Consider the following 19,586-nt stretch of genomic DNA (forward strand, 5'->3'; position numbering starts at 1 on the left):
GAGAAACACATTGATTGGTTACCTCCTGCACAAGCCCTGATCAGGGCCCAGGCCGGGGAGGAGCCTGCAACCATGTACATGCCCCTTGACCTGAATCGAACTAAGGATCCTTTGGTCCACAGGCCCATGCTCTACCCATTGAGCCAAACCAGCTAGGGCAGTGAGTTTGTATTTTGTTTGTTAGTTTATTTTGCCCATTAGATTCCACATGTAAAGTGAAAACATTTGGTTATTTGCCTTTCTATGACTGGCTTACTAATACTCTCCATGCTATTGCAAAAGGTAAAAGTCCCTTCTTTTTTATAGCCGAATAGTATATAAAAAGAGCTTTTAGACTACACATAGTATCTTTTGGTCCAGAGGACCACATCATTAGTACCTTAGTGAAAGTATTTTTCAGTCATGATTGCCATATTGAGATAGGATTATCAAAAGATTCCTATGTTTGTGGAGGAATAAAGTTTTTGATAGTAAATTCTATCTTTATACTTATCTTTCTAAGATATAAAATAAGATATAAATTCAGTATTATAACTAGAATTGTTACCCTCAAAAAAGTTTTTCTAATAGTTTTCTTGAAATATTTTCCATTAAGCACATATATACATGCTGATAATATTTTGTCATAACAGTATACGTGTCAATAATATTAAGATTTTAAAATACTAGCATTTAGGTAAAGTACACTTCTATTCCCCATTTATTTTTTAATCTCCGAGTATAAGTATACCTCTCAATTTATTTTTTGAGATCTCTACTACAAATTCTCTCTGCTATAACATTTCAGCACAAAATATTAATCTCCATAACCAAAAAAGAAAACATTGGAAAACATTTAAATTATTACTTAACTCATCAGTGTTTACTGCTTTTAGTTCACTGACCTCATTCCTCCCATGGCGGTACAACTCTGAACTTATTTGCTTGTTCCAAAAAAGTGAAAATGATACATTTTTAAACCTATATAGTACTTTTACAAGAGCCATTTTTTCCTTAGAGAAAAATATGTTGTTTTTATAATAAAAAATAAAGATAAATAAATAGGTTTTAGAGGATTTTGTCTATAGGAGCATGTTAAATATTTGTGGAATACAATATATGTATATGTATATGCTTCTTTGTAAATTCTGTCTAAATAGGTTAATTATTTAGGATCATTCAAAGCCAACTAAACAATAAGCATGATTTATAAGAGGCTTTTTCTTTCCCCCTGTAATGCTTCATTACCTTAACTCGCAATAAATATAATAAATGAAACAATTTGTTAAAATCTATTCATATTGGACTTGAAAGCTTTGATCATTTTAGAAGCTTGAACAAAGTAGTAGAAATAGTTCTGAAAATGACACATTATTTATTTGCTGAACATGGTTCTAGATAAATGGTTCGAAGTACTTAAGTGTAATTGAATACTTTGTTTAAGCATACTTAGTTATTTACCAAATGAAAGTACCTCTTAAAATGTATGTTTCTTCTCTCCTGCTCCGTCATCCTCTATGCTCTAACAGTCAGATGATTTTCAGAGCTCATATTTCTCCTCCTTTGTCAACTCACCCTAGCTCACTTTGTCTCAGTCATTACATAACTGATTCTTGTTATTTCACTTTCCCAAACCAGCCAAAGTTGTTGCCCGTTGCCCTTGTTTTAGCTGCCCCCACGGCACAAATGCTCTTTCCTGCCATCTCTATCCATCTTTGCATTGATGGTTCCTTCTTGTCATTCCAGTTTCAACTTATTTATAGAAAGATTTTCTTGTCCATCTAGATAAAATCGCTACCTAATCATTACAATCATACTTATTATCCAGATATATTTTTACTGAGTTCAGATATTGTATTAATTTTTCTTAAGCTCACCCACTAGAAAGATTACTAAGTGTAAAGAAAGGCATTATTTGACCAGTGAAATGTTGTTCCCTTTCCTGTCCTCCACCACTTGGCCACAACAGAATGCTTAAAGTTGAAAGAATGTTTGTTGAAAGGATACATATAAGTTAAAAAAATGAATTTAATGGAAAAGTTTTGCCTATCACACTGCAAATATAAAAATATAACACTGCTAATGAGCATATTGAAGAAAAACCACCGAGTAGGGGAAATATAAAGTGATACAAGCTCTTAAAAGGGCAATTTTTCAACCTGTACCAAAAACAAAAAATGTAAATATCTTTGTATCTTGTAGTGCAGCTATGGGACACTATTTAAAAAACACACAACAGCACATTAATTTTGCTAATTTTACTAATATTCATATTTCTAACAAAAAATTATGGGAAATAATATAGCCATTAATGAGAATACATTCATTCAACTTTTGTTTTAGCACTTATTTGGTCAGACATCTGGCATTTGGTCTACATCGGAGAAAAATGATGTCTGCCTTTATGACACTTATATCTAAGCAGAAAAACAGAAAGGAAACATTATTCATAATAAATTGAGTACATTAAAAATCAATGTTATTTAAAAATAATACACCAAAAAACCTTCAGAACTAAGTAAGTTGGACTGAAACCCCAGGGAAAAGAGATAATTGTATTTGTATAAGAAATGTTTGATGTCCTCTCCTGTCATCTTCACTTTGACCAGAAAATAAAGTTGGGGTGGATTAATTTTTGGACTTTGACATAATTTAAGAATTTGGAGTTTCAGCCTTATTTCAAAGGGTAAGATGACTGGATTTTGGACTTCAGTTTCTTCTAAGAGGCAATATAGTATAATTCCTTTTGAGAAGCAATGTTGCTTGTTGAGTAAAAACTAAACTCTTGAATCATTGCCTGGCTACAAACTCAGGATCCACTCTCTACTAGCTAGGTAACCTTGGATAAAATGCTTAGCCATTCTGCACAATTGCAAGGCCAGTGGGACCAAACTAAAAACATTCCTGTGAGAATTAAATGCGATGTTATTTATAAATTAAATTGAGCAGGTTCTCACACACGGTAAGTACTCTACATGTACTTATTTCTAGCACAGTTGAACATTAAGTTCCGATTGGATTTACCATTTATCTTTAATTTTCCCCAGGAATTTGATGATGAAAAGGCTTTTTTTTTTTCAATCAGAACCATTTTTTATTCCTCAGTCATTATATATTTGCATATTTTGGGGGAAAAAGATTGAAAGTGTGCAAGATGCATTAACAAATATAGATTAACAATGAATTAGTAACTTTTTCTATGTACCTGTTGCAAAGAATGACCTGCTTAGTATAAACAATTAAAAGTTATTTAGTGATTGAAGTAGTTCACAGCTTCAAATATGAAAACTTTATTTCTCCGGAAAAAGAATTCTATGGTTACAGCTCTTTGATCATTCATCATTTTACTCCAGCAACAATTTGCCTGCTCACCTCTCAAATCCCAATGCATACATATATTTTTCTTCAAACAGCATATTTTTTATCTTCTGTTTCTAAAGAGTACTTTTATTTCTCACCCACAACACAAAAGATGTTTTTATAACCTTATTTAATATATTTACCATATTGAAAACCTACTTGTGGTATTTTTGTCTTTATTATATTCATAAAAATTCCTGTATCTGCCAGACTTTAAGTGGAATATATGCCTTTATAATTAAAGGACCTTAATGCATAAAGCATGGAGTACTAAAAGCAAACTGCTCTGAACAATGAGTTTGGGGGTATTTATAATCAGTTGAATCTGAAAAATGAGTATGTACAGTTTCAAATCTTAAATTATGTCTTTCCCATATTAAGTTAATTTAGAATCATTCTTACAAATAAAAGCTAAATGTTAGTTTCTCATATGAATATTGTTGAACAAGGACTAAAGAAAACATAATAGTACATATTTTTTTCAATTTTTGAAAATACTTATTTATAATTTATGTTTTAGTTAGGAAAGCACAAATACCTGAGTTTTTCTGCTTAGAAAAATATGCAACAGTTATAGAATAATATATTATGTTTCTAAAATCTATATGGGAGTCATTTGGGGAAAAATGAGTTACCTCATTATTTTCAAGATAAATCACAAAGATTTATGATCTTATCTTTCTATTGATGATTATCTGAAATATTTTTTATTAGTATCATAATATCCTTTCTTAATAGCTAACAAAATTTACCTTTAAAGAGATTCAAACTGATATTCTTACATTTATGCTGGGTTTTCTCCATTCACAGACTCACATGACAATGTATTTAAGTATATTTTACACATTTGAACTTATTAAAGTAAGATAATCTATAAATTGAAGAATCAATAAAATATTACAATTGAGCTGGGGACAATGGTCTTGTTCTAATAAGGCACTATTCAAGGTGTTGGCACAATTATAAGCAAGATTAAAATAGCAGTTTTTAGATGAAACTAGAGCTAGAATGAAAAAGGAAACCATTCACAGGAAAACAAACAAAACAAAAAAGAATAGGAACATAATGAGAGAATCGATAAACTAGAAATCTAGTCCTAGGCTTTCAGGGATGCCTGCAAGGAAGGGCACAGAGACTGCTGGCTGGTTGTATTCTGAGATCCTATCATGTGAGTGCTTTTTTATAACCCAGAACAGGTCTGACAGATACTACTTGAATAGCTTTCTAGTAGTGCATTGGAGACCCCTCCGGTGACTGAATCAGTCAGCAAGGATGAGGCTCCCTTAAATTTTTGTCTTTACATCTCTCCCAAGATTCAACTCTGATGTGTTCTTACCTCTTATCCTGGACTCCACAATCTCCTCACATCTGGTTGCATATTAATTGTATATTCTAAACAAACGAGATGTGAACCCCTCATTTCTATGATTAATCTCTCATGCATACAAATACATGCAAATACATTTTACAAACTTTAAAAGTCCTCATCTTTCTCTATACTTATATCAAATAGATGGGAAATTTTATACTTTTTGGAATGTCCAAATGCAATTATATTAGACTCCCAGTCGAACTTCCGGTCAAGGGGACAATTTACATATTAGCCTTTTATTTTATAGGACTAGAGACCCGGTGCATGAAAACTCATGCACTGGAGGGGGGTCCCTCAGCCCGGCCTGCCCCCTCTCACAGTTAGGGAGCCCTCAGGGGCGGGAGGCGACCCGGTGATCAGGGGAAGGCGATGCCTCCATCACACCTCTGCTGCTGCCACTGCCAGCAGCACAAGCCTCGGCCGGTCCTGGTTACCTGTGTCTTGGGCAGCCCTGGGAGGCTAGACAGTCGCCATCCAAGGCTATCCTGCCTCAGGCCAGCCCTGGGCAGCTGGGGTGCAAAGGGGAATAGGGGACTCTGGAGGCAGGCGTGTGGAGCAGCCAGACCCACCTGGCTGTATGCCTGCCTCCCCATCAGGGCTGAGGGGACTGGGTGCCACCATCTTGTGGCTGTGGGTGCCACCATCTTTGAGGGCAGGGCAGTCAATTAGCATATTCCCTCCATATTGGCTGTGGGTGCTGCCATCTTTGTGATGGAGTGAGGGTCAATTAACATATTCCCTATTTATTAGATAGGATGATTTCCTTGTTAGATACTTTTAGTATATGGTGGGTTTTTTTAATTTATTCTTTGCTTTTTAAATATCATGACATTTATTAAAATACCTGCAGTGCAGTGCCTGGCCAGTGTGGTGCAGTGGTTGAGTGTCAAAACATGTACAGGGGGGTTGCCAGTTTGATTCCTGGTCAGGGCACATGCCTAGATTGCAGTCTCAATACCTTGTAAGGGGCTTGAGGGAGGCAGCCTATCGATGTTTCTCTCTCATCGATGTTTCTATCTCTCTATCCCTCTCCCTTCCTCTCTCTCTAAAAATCAATTTAAAAAATTAAAATAAAATACCTGTGGTATTAATTGTGGCTTTCCTGAAATCTGCAGATATTTTACACGATATGCCACAAATATTTTTAAAAAGCAAAAGGAAAGAAAGAAAACCAAAATTGTCAGTTTCAAACAAAAAACATGTTCATATAGTACTATTAGATTGTTATTGCTTCATAATAAATATACTAGAGGCCTGGTGCACAAAATTCATGCACAGGGAGGTGTGTCCCTCAGCCCAGCCTGCACCCTCTCCAATCTGGTACCCTAGTAGGATTGGGCCTAAACAGGCAGTCAGACATCCCTCTCATAATCCAGGACTGCTGGCTCCCAACTGCTCCCCTGCCTGCCTTCCTGATTATCCCTAACCACTTCTGCCTGCCAGCCTGATCACCCCCTAATCACTCCCCTGCAAGCCTGATTGCCCCTAACTGCCCTCCCCTGCAGGCCTGGTCCCTCCCAACTGCCCTTCCCTGCTGGCCATCTTGTGGTGGCCATTTTGTGTCCACATGGGGGCAGCCATCTTTGACCACATGGGGGCAGCCATCTTGTGTTGTAGTGACAGTCAATTTGCATATTACTCTTTTATTAGCTAGGATTATTTATATTTAAATTGGAAAAAAAGTATAATAGCAGTACAAACTTAACAAAAATTCATGTCATCAGGGTAAAAAAATTATGGTCACCTTGGAGATGAATGATTTTGTTACTGTAACCTTTATGATTAGACAGGTATGACCTTAAACATTTACACAGAGTTACATATTTAATGGATCGATGTGCCCAGTTATATGGGCTTACACATCATTTCAAAGTCACTTATTTTTTCTATGTTATTGATATTTCCAAAGAATCAGCTTTTCATTTTGAGTTAATTTTTGTGAAGTGTAAGGTCATTTTCTACGTCCATATTTTTGGATGTGAATATTGAGTTGTTCAGCACCATTTGTGAAGAGACTATCATTCTCCATATTATTGCATTGTCTTCTTTGTGGGGATCTTTCTTTCTGAACTCTATTCTGTTCCATTGATCTATTTGTCTGTTGTTTTGCCAATACCACATTGTCTTGATTACTGTAACTTCATAATAAGGCTTGAAGTCAGGTAGTGTTAGTCCTCCATTTTGTTATTTTCCTTCAATATTATGCAGTCACTCCATTTTAAGTTATACATTTGATCATATTATGTGCCCCTGTTTAAACTTTTAATGATTTCCCATTGTTCTTCTAAATAAGCCCCAAATCCTTTTATTGGTTCTTTGATGTTTTATTATTATGACACACTTTCGTTCACCTTATACCAAACTCATTCACACCACACATGAGTAAAGTGGCCCCTCTGTAGTAGCTTCAGAAAAGGTCACACTCACTTCAACTGCAGGTCCTTTGCACGTACTGATTTGTCAACTTGAACACTTCGTCCCCTCTACTGACCACTAAATTCCTAGTAATTTTTCAGTCACAGATCAATTGTGACATTGGTCTCACAAGATAAGCCTTCCTATGTGGGGCAAAAATAGGTTCACAGATGTTTGTATGGAAAATAATACAATAATTAATAAAAATTACAAGTTGTGTTTTATGTACTTACAACTATAAACCTACTTTTGCCCTACCCTATATTTCTCTAAATCATATTCTTGTATTGCATCCATGGTACCTCCCCTTTTACTAACTTGCAATTTTTTAGCTATTTTTTTTTTAATTTGAAAAATAGCATATATCACCTCCACCAGACCATAATATTTTTGAAGGAGAGTCTATGCCTCTTTTCCTCATTGTAACACAGTGCTGACATTTCAGCATCTAGTTTAATAAATGCAGAACCTTACCTGAATGTTTGACCTTGTTTTTCTTAGAGAAATATTCTGCCTCACATTTTCCATGGGAATAAATGAATCCTGTTATAATATGACACAATGTAAATCCTGCTAGAGTTCCAAAATTAAACAGTATTTTATATTTAAATATTTTCAATGAGTTGTAATTATTTTAATTAATAACAAATGAAATAATGCTATAGCATTTGACATTTTTAGAGATTTCTATAGTTTTATTTAATTTAATTTATATATTTCACTTCAGCTTAGTAGTCTATTTATTTCCATTAAACATATCAAAGAAAATAAATGATCAATTTAGTAAGCCAATATTTATATTTATCCAGTGTTTTCCAATCTAGCTATAATGTGTACATCTGAATTTGTTTAAATATTTTAATTTTTTCAGCATTCTTAACACTTAACAAGCCTTAATGCTTACCAATGTTACCAACTGGGGTAATTTGACAAAGCCTGGAGATATTTGGGGTTCTTACAACTGGGTGGAAGTGCTACCAGTATCTAGTGGGTAGCCAGGGATACTCCTATAAATTACACAATACACACAGATCAGCCCTTGCCCACACCCCAAGAGAGATTTATGCTGCTAAGAATAGCAATATTTGAGAAGCCTTGCTATATGCAGTCTAAACTAATCTCTTTTCTTTTGTTTTTTTTACACAAATTTCAAGATAAAGGGAGAATGCTCATCAAAGATTTCTCTCAATTAACCAATTGGGAATAGGGATCAGATTGAAAGATGAAATCTATTTTAATAAAACAATGTCTAAAACATTTTTCTGATGTGTCAATTTGGATAAAACACATTCCATTTTGATATCATTTTTATACGCAGAGTCCAATTATCAAGTTCTAGAGTAATTCTATTCACTATCTAAATGCTTGTCACATTTTGGCAACGGTATCACTGATGCTTTATATAAATTTTACTTCCTTAAAGGAATTTTACCTCTTATACTCTAGCTGTCACTACACTCTCATGCAATGTGGTTCATTGATCTTTCTCAGTGTTTCATTTTCAGTTTTTGGAAACCTACCCCACAGAGCATTTGTTTCTATTTCCAAGTGACATTGCTTTATGCCCTCCACCCTTCACTTTTTTTTTTTTTTTTTGTAGACATTTATTTGTTCCATGAATCTAAGTTGTATGTATTAGGGACAAGAATTAGTATTATTATCCAAGTATATTGCAAAATGTATACTATCATTTATTATGGTCATGATCCTTTTCAAAGAGGCTACATAAAGATATGTCTTTAGCTCTAGCTGGTTTGGCTCAGTGGATATAGTGTCAGCCTGGGGACTGAACTGTCCCAGATTCGATTCAGGTCAAGGGCACATACCCGGGTTTCGGGCTCGATCCCCACTAGGGGTGTGCAGGAGGCAGCCGATCAATGATTCTCATCATTGATATTTCTCTCTTCCTCTTCCTTCCTCTCTGAAATCAATAATAATAATAATATAATAATATATATATATATATACTTGGAAAAAGATATGTCTTTAAAAAGCAAAACAATTTTTGTTACCTTTTGAATGAACCCATTCTCCTGATTTAGAATAATTTTGAGAAACTCAAACTTTTATTCAGGTGGAATATAGGTAAAACATTTTTCTTTGCAGATGAATTACTTAATATATTTTTTTTCTTGACTCACTCAAATATATTGACTGACATATTTGAGAAATACTGTGAGAGGGGGGCATGTTTGTATTGATTTATATTTCCTGGCAGGATCTGAATTGTTTATAAATGAAGATCGGTGTCTCTGATTGTTGTTTCTAGGTTCTATTGTTTTTTATAGTCCTTTGAATTGATATCTTATCTTTGGAAGATTCGATTAGATTTATTCTAGTCAGAAGCTAGGTCTGTTTCTATTTGCTCTTAGCAGAATGGTTCCAATTTTGTGTTCTTTTTGTTATTATTCATGGGATCCTTTATAAAAAACTCCTTTGCATGCAAATTCCACTGTTTTCCTTTGCCACTTGAAAATCTTTGAAAAAAATGCACTCTAAAGTACAGACTGAATAATTAATTTTCTATATCCCTAAAGATGATCTGAGGGACAAATGGTAGATTTGTATAATCAACTACTCTCCCCAAAAGATTCCTAACTTGAGTATGTTTGTTATTTGTTTTTGTCATGAAGTGTAACTCATCAAATGCCCAAGAACAAAGTCACTGATTTTCTTTACTAACTGGTAAATACCTAATTTTAGAGAATTTCCTAATAAAATTGTAAAGTAATTTTATTTTGAAAAATGAAACAAACAAAAATTCTATACCATAAGTTATAGTAATCTAAACCCCTATAGCTGACCAGCTGAATTCATAATAAGCTTTGCTTGTTTACAAAGATTCTACTTGCTTCTTTAGCCAAAGACAAAAAAATCTGAACTGAATATAAGTGGGATAACTAAATTTACAAACTAGTCTAGGTTACATTATATTTGTGATTTCCCCTCTTAGATATCTTTAAGTTCCTGATAAATTATTGGAAATAACAATAGAATTATTAAAACACTGATAAGGAAATTACTGATCTCTGGGTGTTTTTACAAGAATTATCACCCAAGTCTTATGAAATGTCCCAGATTTATCAATAGATATGAGCCTTAGAAAATTTTGGAGTTGATATATAAGCCATAGGATATTAGAAATACTCACCCTCTAGATATTGTTCATATTGATAATAATATGCCTATTTGTGACAATGCAGAGATATTCTAAGTGAGGGGGATCAAAGGGCTCCTTTGTTCATTATATTTCAACACATTATTAGGAAATTGATTTTGTAATAGACATAAAAAATATAACTTTTAAAACAATCTTTACAGTCCCCATTAAATTCTAAGCAATATAGACTGACATGTGTGGTGTCTATATACTCTTCATTTCGTAGCACATCTTTCCTCAAAGGCAGACTTACTAAGTTATGAATAGACTACTAACTTCGCTTTCCTTTTTCATTCAGAATGCAGTGATTAATTAGGAAAATGATTCTTTATCTTAAGTGAATTATATTAATTTTGAAAATGTAACCCTAAATTTCATTTTTAGTTGTGACATGAAAAAAGAATCAGAGATTAATTCTCCCATTTATAATTGAAATAAGTAAGTTCATATGTATCTTTCAAAACTTTGGTTATGTGATATATATATAAACCATATATGATACATGATTTTTACATGTATTATAGCCTACATATTATACTTATTTACTAACCACATATTTATTTTGCACTTACTAGGTCTGACACATCACCAAATTATTGTCTTACATGTTTTTAAATTCATTACTTCTGATATATTTTTGGTGATAATTACAAATGTTCAAAACAGGATGATACTCTTCCTTAGATAAAAATATTTTATTTTTCATGAGGTTTTTTCCCCTTTTTGGCTCAATCCTTTCCTCCCCCAACCTCCCCGCCCCCAGTAGCTGTCAGCCGTCTCTCTATGAGGCTGTCTCTATTTTGCCTATTAGTTCATTTTGTTCATTAGATTCCATATATGAGTGAAAGTATGTGATCCTTGTCTTTCTTGACTGGCTCATTTCACTTAGCACAATAATCTCCAAGTGGCAAAATACAAGACTTCCTTCCTTTTTACAACCCAGTAATTTTCCATTATGCAATTGTATAATAGGTTTTTTATCTACTCATCCACTGATGGATACTTGGGCTGCTTCCAGATCTTGGCAATTGCAAATAATGCTGCAATGAATATAGGGTTGCATATATTAGAATTAGTGTTTTCGCCATTTTTTTTCTAGAATTTGATGGCTTAGAAATGAAATATAGATATCTAGTTGTAATGGTGTTTAAAATATATTCCCTAGTGTAGGTTCCATTCTAAGCTATCCAACTCTAGTAGTTCAGATTGGCATCTTTGTATTTATTCGTTGGTGAGCCCATCCCAGGTTGTTAGGTAATAGAGCAGAAGCATATAAGCCTACGAGAACATAATGATGATAGAGAACATAATTATGATGATGTTCTACATTCTACTGAAGGTTCAACAAGCAGCATTGTACTTCATAGGTCCTTAATAAATATTTGTTGAATAAGTAGCTGCCTGAAGGAATAGATTTTTGTTGAATTATAAGCTATTAATATGCTTAATGGATGTTTATTATTAGATGATGAATATTTGCATATCATTCTTGTACAAATTTAGAGTAAGGTGTCCTGTCCCAGCACTTATTGTCACTTAGGGGCAGATCATTCTTTACCGTGAGGGTTAGCCTGTAGTTTGCTTAATGTTTAGCAATATCCCTGGTTTTTACTCGGTAGATTCCAGTAGCACTTTCCCTTTCCCAGTTGTAGCAACAAAAATGTGCAGACAATGTCAAAAAATATCTCTGAGAGGGAAAAACTGCATCCAGTTGAGTACTACTGATCTGGATGATTCTTCATTAATTTTCATAACTATGACAGAATATGGAGTTAAGGAGGAGATGATTCTAATTTGTTTTTATTTTTTCAAAATCTAATAGAATTGATTTCTAACCATAAGTTATTTTTAGATAGTCTTATTATTAGGCATCAGTTGGACAGCTTTTTAAAATGTATCTTTTCTTTTATTTGATCCATAAGTAAAAGGTGAAATAAGCTGATTATGATATGCTTCTTCATAATTACTTAATGAACCTGTTTGTCTATGCAAAAGGAAGCTAATATTCCATAATCCTTCTCTATTTGGCATATTTATATTTTTTTAAAATTTTATCCACTTTAATTTAGCAATCCCACAGAATATTCTACATCACTTCCATTCTTAATTTGGTTTCAGTGGTTTGTAAATGTATGGCCTTGTTTTGTTAAGAAATGTATTGTTATTTCTACCTCTTACCCTTACCTCACTCATTTAGATAGCAACTATGCCTTTTTATTTATATGTTTACATTATAGGAATAATGCAGATTATACTAACATTTTTAAATTTCTGTTGCTTAAGTAGACTTTTGTGTAATGAGAGTATAGACAATGGTCTTTAAAGTCATATGTTTTAAATGACTTTCTGGTGCTTTAGACAGAAAAAAATATCAAATGCTTAGATTGCTTTTTGGATAGTGAAGCTCAGTTATATGGCTTGTCTAGAAGTTTGTTTGCATGGCTCTGTTCCCATTCCATAGCATAAAGTCCAGGACTGTGAAAACTTGAGGTGGATACACTGCTCTGGTGAGGCCAAAATTCCGGAATGAAACCTGACCTCATGCCTGCATGTTTATATGGTAGACCTAGTCACTATAGATTAATTTACATTTTATTTAAATATTTGAAGTAAATAATTTTAATTGAATAGAGTCTTGTAGTATATATAGTCTCTTAGGTCTGCCATCTTTCACTCAGCATAAATATTTTGAGATTCACTCAGTTAAAAGCATGTATCAAATATTTAACCTTTTAATTGATGGGTAGTATTTCGTTGTATGGACATACCAATTTGTTTATTTATTCACCTGTTCCATGAATATCACAAACCCAATAGAAAATGAGAAAGTGACACAGAGTAATCTATGGAAAAGTCTTTCTTACAGTGGTGAGTTTTGTCCTCTTGAAAACTTGCATAGCCTTTATTTTAAACCAGGGATTCTATTTAAGAGTTATTGCCGAAACTGGTTTGGCTCAGTGGATAGAGTGTTGGTCTGCGGACTGAGGGGTCCCAAAGAGTTATTATCATGACAATCATGCAGAAAATTCCCAGATTAAATTGAGCTCCTTAAAAGAATTCTGCCACCTTGTGAGTCAAGACTAAGTCAGTCAAAGGGCATAAACTTTGGGGCCCTGGCCAGAAAGCAATGTGGCTTTGACTGCAGAATTAGGGGATTCAGAGACTGAAATACATGCTATCAATAAAGATGACCTTGCTGTACCTGTGGGAACACCAAAAGCATTGACAATTCATTTTGTGAGCCTTGAGCAGCTTCCACAGTTAACCTTGCTTGATGTAGCTGCTGTCTCCTTCTATGCCTGCTGATCCTTCACTTCCTTTCTAGCTCTGACTCCACTTATTTAAGGAGAAAATAATTGGGTGGGGCTGAAGTCTGTCCCCAAAAGGCCATATGCATTTGTGAAGTAATTCAGGGAGGAGAGAGTCTTAAACTTTTATGGCTCTTTTGAGTACTGGCACCCAAATACCATCTACTTGCTCCTTTGGTGGTTGAACCAGCTATATATAGGTGATTGAGTTAAGGCACGGTTTGCAGTAGTGGAGAAGCTAATGCAGCTGTGTGGGACCAGTCATCTTATCTAATAAAGAGGGAATATGCAAATTGACCATCACACCATCACAAAGATGGCAGCGCCCACAGCAGAGACGGGGTTTCTGTAACACAAGATGGCTGCACCCACAGTGGAGGCTGAGTTCCCGTAATGAGCCTTAAGGAGCAATCAGCTGGGACCTGAGGCTGCACCCCCTGCCTGGTGGGGCTTGACAGGATACCTGAGGCTGCACTCCCACCCCAGCATCAGGCTGGGGGACCTGAGGCCACACTCCCCCCACCTCCAGCACCAGGCCAGGGGATCTGAGGCCACACCCCCTGCCCAGCGGGGTTTGACAAGAGACCTCAAGGCACACCCCCTGCTCCGGTGCTAGGCTGGGGGACTTCAGGTCGCACTCCCCTGCCCCAGCACCGGGCCGGGGGACCTGAGGGTGCACTGGGGGACCTGAGGCTGTGCCCCCCACCCGGTGTGCACCAGGGGACCTGAGGCTGTGCCCCCTGCCCAGCGGGGCTTGACAGTAGTGGGTCTGGCTAGGTCTGGATCTCACCCAATTGGGGTGGGGCCAGCTGGGTCTGGGTCTCCCACAATTTTGACGTGTCGCAGGTGGGTGGGGACTTGACTCTGGGTCCCACGCCACACCCCAGACTCTGACAGGAGGAAGATTATCATATACATTTTACTAATTTTCTTTCATCTCTGACACTATTATAGAGAAAGGGCAAATAGCAATATTAAAATATTTCCTCTAATTAATCCCCTTTTAATGTGCACAAATTTCGTGCACCGGGCCACTAGTTACCATATAATTGTGATTACATGCACTGAATATATAATTGATATTGATGTTTTACATACCTGCACTGTGCATGAAGCCATTCTCCCTATCAGAAAGAACTGCATATAGAGAAGTTCTATACCTTTGAGACCCCACAATCCTAATTGCCTCTTTTAGCTACAAGTCTCTATGACTGATGATTTCTGTCAACTGGAGTCACTGGTAAAAGGAGACAGCCCCCATCCAGAGGTACACCTTGAGGTGGATTCGTCACCTCCCTGACCCGGGTGCTAGGTACACCTTTGGAAACGCAGTTTGCTGCTGGGCTTTTCCAAAACTGAAGTCCTTACCTGTAGAGGCCTGTGGTTCTCTGACTTGATATTTTCTTTGAGGGCTGGCTGGAGTGGTCAGTTCAATTCAAAGACTACTTGCCAAGTGGGAATTATATGTTCAAGAATGCGGCTGGTCTCAGTTTTACATGAAGAAGTGGCAACTTTCCCTTCACGGAAACTGTTATTCCTTATTCTGTCAGTGGGAGCAAGACCACCAGCTCAACAGGGCCTCAAATTCACAGAGATTCCCTTCAATGCCTGGGCGTGATTCACTGAGGGTTTGGCTAAACTTTTTATCAATGAAGTCCACAGGGCGGCTCTGGCTGCTCCACCTCAGCAACAGCTATGCCGAGACAGAACTGGCTGCAATCGCTCTGCCAAGTGGACAAACTGTTACCATTCTCGTACAGGCTCACACTCCTCTCAGTGGAGCCTATTATATATATTTTTCATGTATAAACAAAATATTTATATTACATTTATACTATATAATAAAGCATACAGTTTAAATATTTAATATTTATTATTTATTCTCATTATATAAACATTTTATCTAGAGACCCACACACACATTCTCATTATAAGTTGAGATATCTGTGCTTCCTTCTCTGTACATTTCACCCTTATAGATTCACTCCCTCCAAGTAGATCTTTTTTTTTTTTTTCTGTTATTAACACTGCTATAGGGATCCTTATCCCCGCCTTTGTCCCCCTTCACCCATCCTCCATTCCCCCCTTTGGCCTTTACACATTGTTGTCTGTGTCCATGTGCTATGCATATATGACTATATGTCCTTTGGTTAATTTATTTCAGTCCCTCCCCCTCCTCTCTGAGATCTGACAGTCTGTTCCATATATTCATGCCTCTGGCCCTATTTTGTTTATCAGCTTATTTTGTTCATTAGATTCCACACATAAGTGAGATCATATGGTATTTGTCATATTTTTAATGTCTCTGGGGCTTTTGCCAATAGTTGAGCTGTTTGGTGTGCCCCTTGGGAAACTACCATCTGACAGATAAAAGTAACCCTCTTTGGGACACTCATGTCAGCCTCCATGTAAAGACAGTTTTCTGATCAGATGAAATGTAAACTGACTATTAATTGAACCTCCTTATCCTAGAATTTCACTGATTCACTATCCAGGCCTGTTCCTGACTGGATTCTTTATCATATACAGCATGGGGAGAAATCTATTATCATGTACTAGAATCCAAGTAAAGCATTCTGTTTCTGATGCAGAGGTTACCTGAGCTAGATTGAGACTCTTGACAGAAGTTGACACATTTGTCTCATTGTGTAGATGGCTGCCTTTGCCTCTTCCTTGCTATTGCCAACATCAACCTTTTACTTCTTATTTGGGGCTAATTATGGGGACTTAATGTTGTTGACATTTTTTCAGGTTAAATATTGATGTTCCAATCCAATCAGCTGATTTCAGGATCACAATCATGATAATTGGAATTAATCTGTGTCATGCTTTTAGATTTCTATGCTATTTGCAGTCTGATAATGGTGTCTCTCAACAAAAAACACTCAACAATGGCCTTACAAAAAAAGGTCAACCATCCATATAATCCACAGATATTTATTAAATACTAAAATATTTTCATCAAAAATTGATCCCAAAATATTTCTGACTCCACCTCCTTCACCGCCTTGTAGTGCGCACACCTTAGAAAGGCATTTTGGTCAGTGAGTATAGCTGTACTCCAAAAGGGATCATCTTCACTTGGCCAATTTCTGGATTATGAGCAGCATGAAATAGTTGGAGGGCTATAAAAAGCTATTTTGACAATTTGGAATTCCGTCATGGCATGTTGCTTCTTTATTTCCTTAACAATACTCTGAGTGACAGTGTGGCCAAAGGGAGACCTAGGGAACTAAAATTAAACCTGCTTCAGCCATCTGGATTTTCTTGTTGGATTAACCTGGTCATAGATCATAAAGATAATTACCATTTGATTTACTGCACAGCCCACCAAAATCACCTTCAATTGCCTATGTTGGTCAAAGTGAGAAACGTAATCAGCTTCTGTTAGTTTTATAAAAATGGCCTTACCCTTCTTGCATCTGACTCCTTCAAACCAAAGATCTGGATGTGAACAGGAAGGTGGCGCTACAAGAATGGTGCACACCCAAGTTTTGGTAATTTAAGAAGAGAAACAGCACTCTAGTCTGGAAGATTCATGGAAAGAAGGAAATTAATGGTCATTGTCATTCAGACTCGCTCCTGAAACCTTCTTCATGAAGGAAAACATCTGGCGTGTTTCTCCCAAATAGTTCCAAGCAGCTTAAATTCGTCTGACTTGGCTTTTTTATCCCTCCCCAGAGAATACTGAGCAAGAATTGATCTCCATTCTTCTTAATCTTACTGAGAAGGCTATCAGAAACATCAGAGAATATCCCCTATTGCATCACCAACTACACAAAACACCTGTTAATACCTCCAGATAGCCTGCACATTCCCATAGATGTCACTCAGTAATTTGATGGGGTGGATGAATGTCATTCAGCAGGTTTCATGGACAAATTTCCTCAGATTCTTACTCCAAAATCAAGAACTGGACTTATTTTTTTAAAGGGGAATTGGGGCCCTAACCAGTGTGGCTCAGTGGATAGAGCGTCGGACTGAAAGGTCCCAGGTTCGATTCCGGTCAAGGGCACGTACTTTGGTTGCGGGCACATCCCCAGTGGGGGGTGTGCAGGAGGCAGCTCATAGATGTTTCTCTCCCATCGATGTTTCTAACTCTCTATTCCTCTCTCTTCCTCTCTGTAAAAAATCAATAAAATATATATTTAAAAGTTAATTGGGAAGTGCAAGTTTTAACAGCACTCCATGAGGCCAATCATAGTACTGGCAACCTTTGTCCCCTCAATGAAATAGGTCCCACTTGAAAGAGGGTAATTATTTTAAACAAACATTTCTTTGCAGGGCCAACATATGCACCCTCAGGGTTATTCATTTTGTGTCAGAGCCAGATATTAACTTACCTCCCTCCTGAAAATATAGAGATGGATATCTTAGAGGTGGTCATAAGACACCATCAACGACTTAAAAAAACTATCAGTAAATTATGCCACACTGATCAATCATGTGGATGACTCTCATCTAACCCGAGGCTTGGTTAATTGGGTAAGCTTCTTGGAGAAATAACTGACTCCTTATTTAAGCAGGCAGTTATCTCTACAATGTTAAACATCCAATTAGAAAAGGTGCTGTGAACTTTGTCCTTAATTTTAGTTAAAGTAATCAGTAACACTTGGCCCTAGAAGGCACTTGGATCAGTCTCAGCATATTGGCGAGGGTCATTGTAGTTGTTTGGGTTGCCCTAGAAGTTGTCCTTGAGGGTCAAGGCAGAGTATGCACAATTACTACTACACATTAATGTACCTGGATCAATACTTTGGCCCTAGTATAAAGGTCAATACGGAAACATAGGGAGAATTCCACTTGGGTTTGCAAGCTAGTCCTTGAGAGATTTTATGATTTGTTTAGCTGATTGGTTTTGCAGTCCTGAGGGACATGATTGAGGTCAATTCTGCAAGATGGCCTCATTCTTCTTTTAGAGTCCTGTTGATAGTAGCATTGACTAAATGTTGAAATAGAGAAATTAAACATATTTCGTTCCAGGGTCTTTGTCAGATTAATGAGAACAGCTCATGGAGCATGCACACGGAGACATTTGCCAGAAGCCAAGACAGTGTAGAAATAAATGATTATATTCTTGGTAGGAAATTCTCCATGGTTATCTACCATTTCTACATGTTTTCTGAGCACAGGCACTGAGTACTTTGTTCTGAATTATTTTTGAAGGATGTATATGTAAGTCACAGCCCTATAAGATAGAGTAAGGTTCCTCTCTAGAGCAAAGTGCATGTTTTCTTTCATCTTTGGAAGATAAAAGTAGTGCATTCCTTTAGAAGAAAGGGCAAGTGTGCTTACTGTTCAATAGAATAAAGATGATGTCTTCCTGTAGAGTATACATGTTTATTATCTATTATAAAGTACTAGAGGCCCGGTGCACGGATTCATGCACCAGTGGAGTCCCTCGGCCTGGCCTGTGGGAATTGGGTTGAAACCGGCTCTCCAACATCCCCCGAAGGGTCCCAGATTGTGAGAGGGTGCAGGCCAGGCCGAGGGACCCCATCTGTGCACAATTGGGGCCGGGGAGAGATGCAGGAGGTTGGCCAGCCGGGTAGGGACCTTGGGAGGGTCCCAGGGTGTGTCTGGTCCATCTCGTTCAGTCCCGATTGGCACGACCCCAGCAGCAAGCTCACCTACCAGTAGGAGTGTCTCCCTCCTGGTGGTCAGTGCACATCATAGTGATTGGTTGACCAGTCGACTGTCTGCTCACTGGTGGTCAGTGCATGTCTTAGTGAGCGGTTGAGCAGCCTTAGCATATCATTAGCATATTATGCTTTGATTGGTTGAATGGCCGACCGGTTGACTGGACACTTAGCATATTAGGCTTTTATTATATAGCATTTGCACTCCCTAAGTTCAGAGTTCCTGTCCTGAACTCTAATCCCACTGCAGACGTCACCTAATTCCCTTTATGTTACCCTTTGGGTTTTGGAGTTTGGAGACCCAGAGGAAGATAATGCTGATACTCTGGCTACTGCTATTGTCATGAGCAATA

The 19,586-nt window shown here is 36.8% G+C and overlaps 1 long non-coding RNA gene across 2 annotated transcripts in view; it reads left to right on the plus strand.

Annotated features, from left to right (window-relative positions):
- Positions 1 to 19,586, plus strand: part of LOC129149320 (uncharacterized) — a 251,282-nt gene that overhangs the window by 180,707 nt on the left and 50,989 nt on the right. The window lies entirely within an intron of this gene.

This window comes from Eptesicus fuscus, chromosome 6, assembly GCF_027574615.1.
Source record: "Eptesicus fuscus isolate TK198812 chromosome 6, DD_ASM_mEF_20220401, whole genome shotgun sequence".
Lineage (NCBI taxonomy): Eukaryota > Metazoa > Chordata > Mammalia > Chiroptera > Vespertilionidae > Eptesicus > Eptesicus fuscus.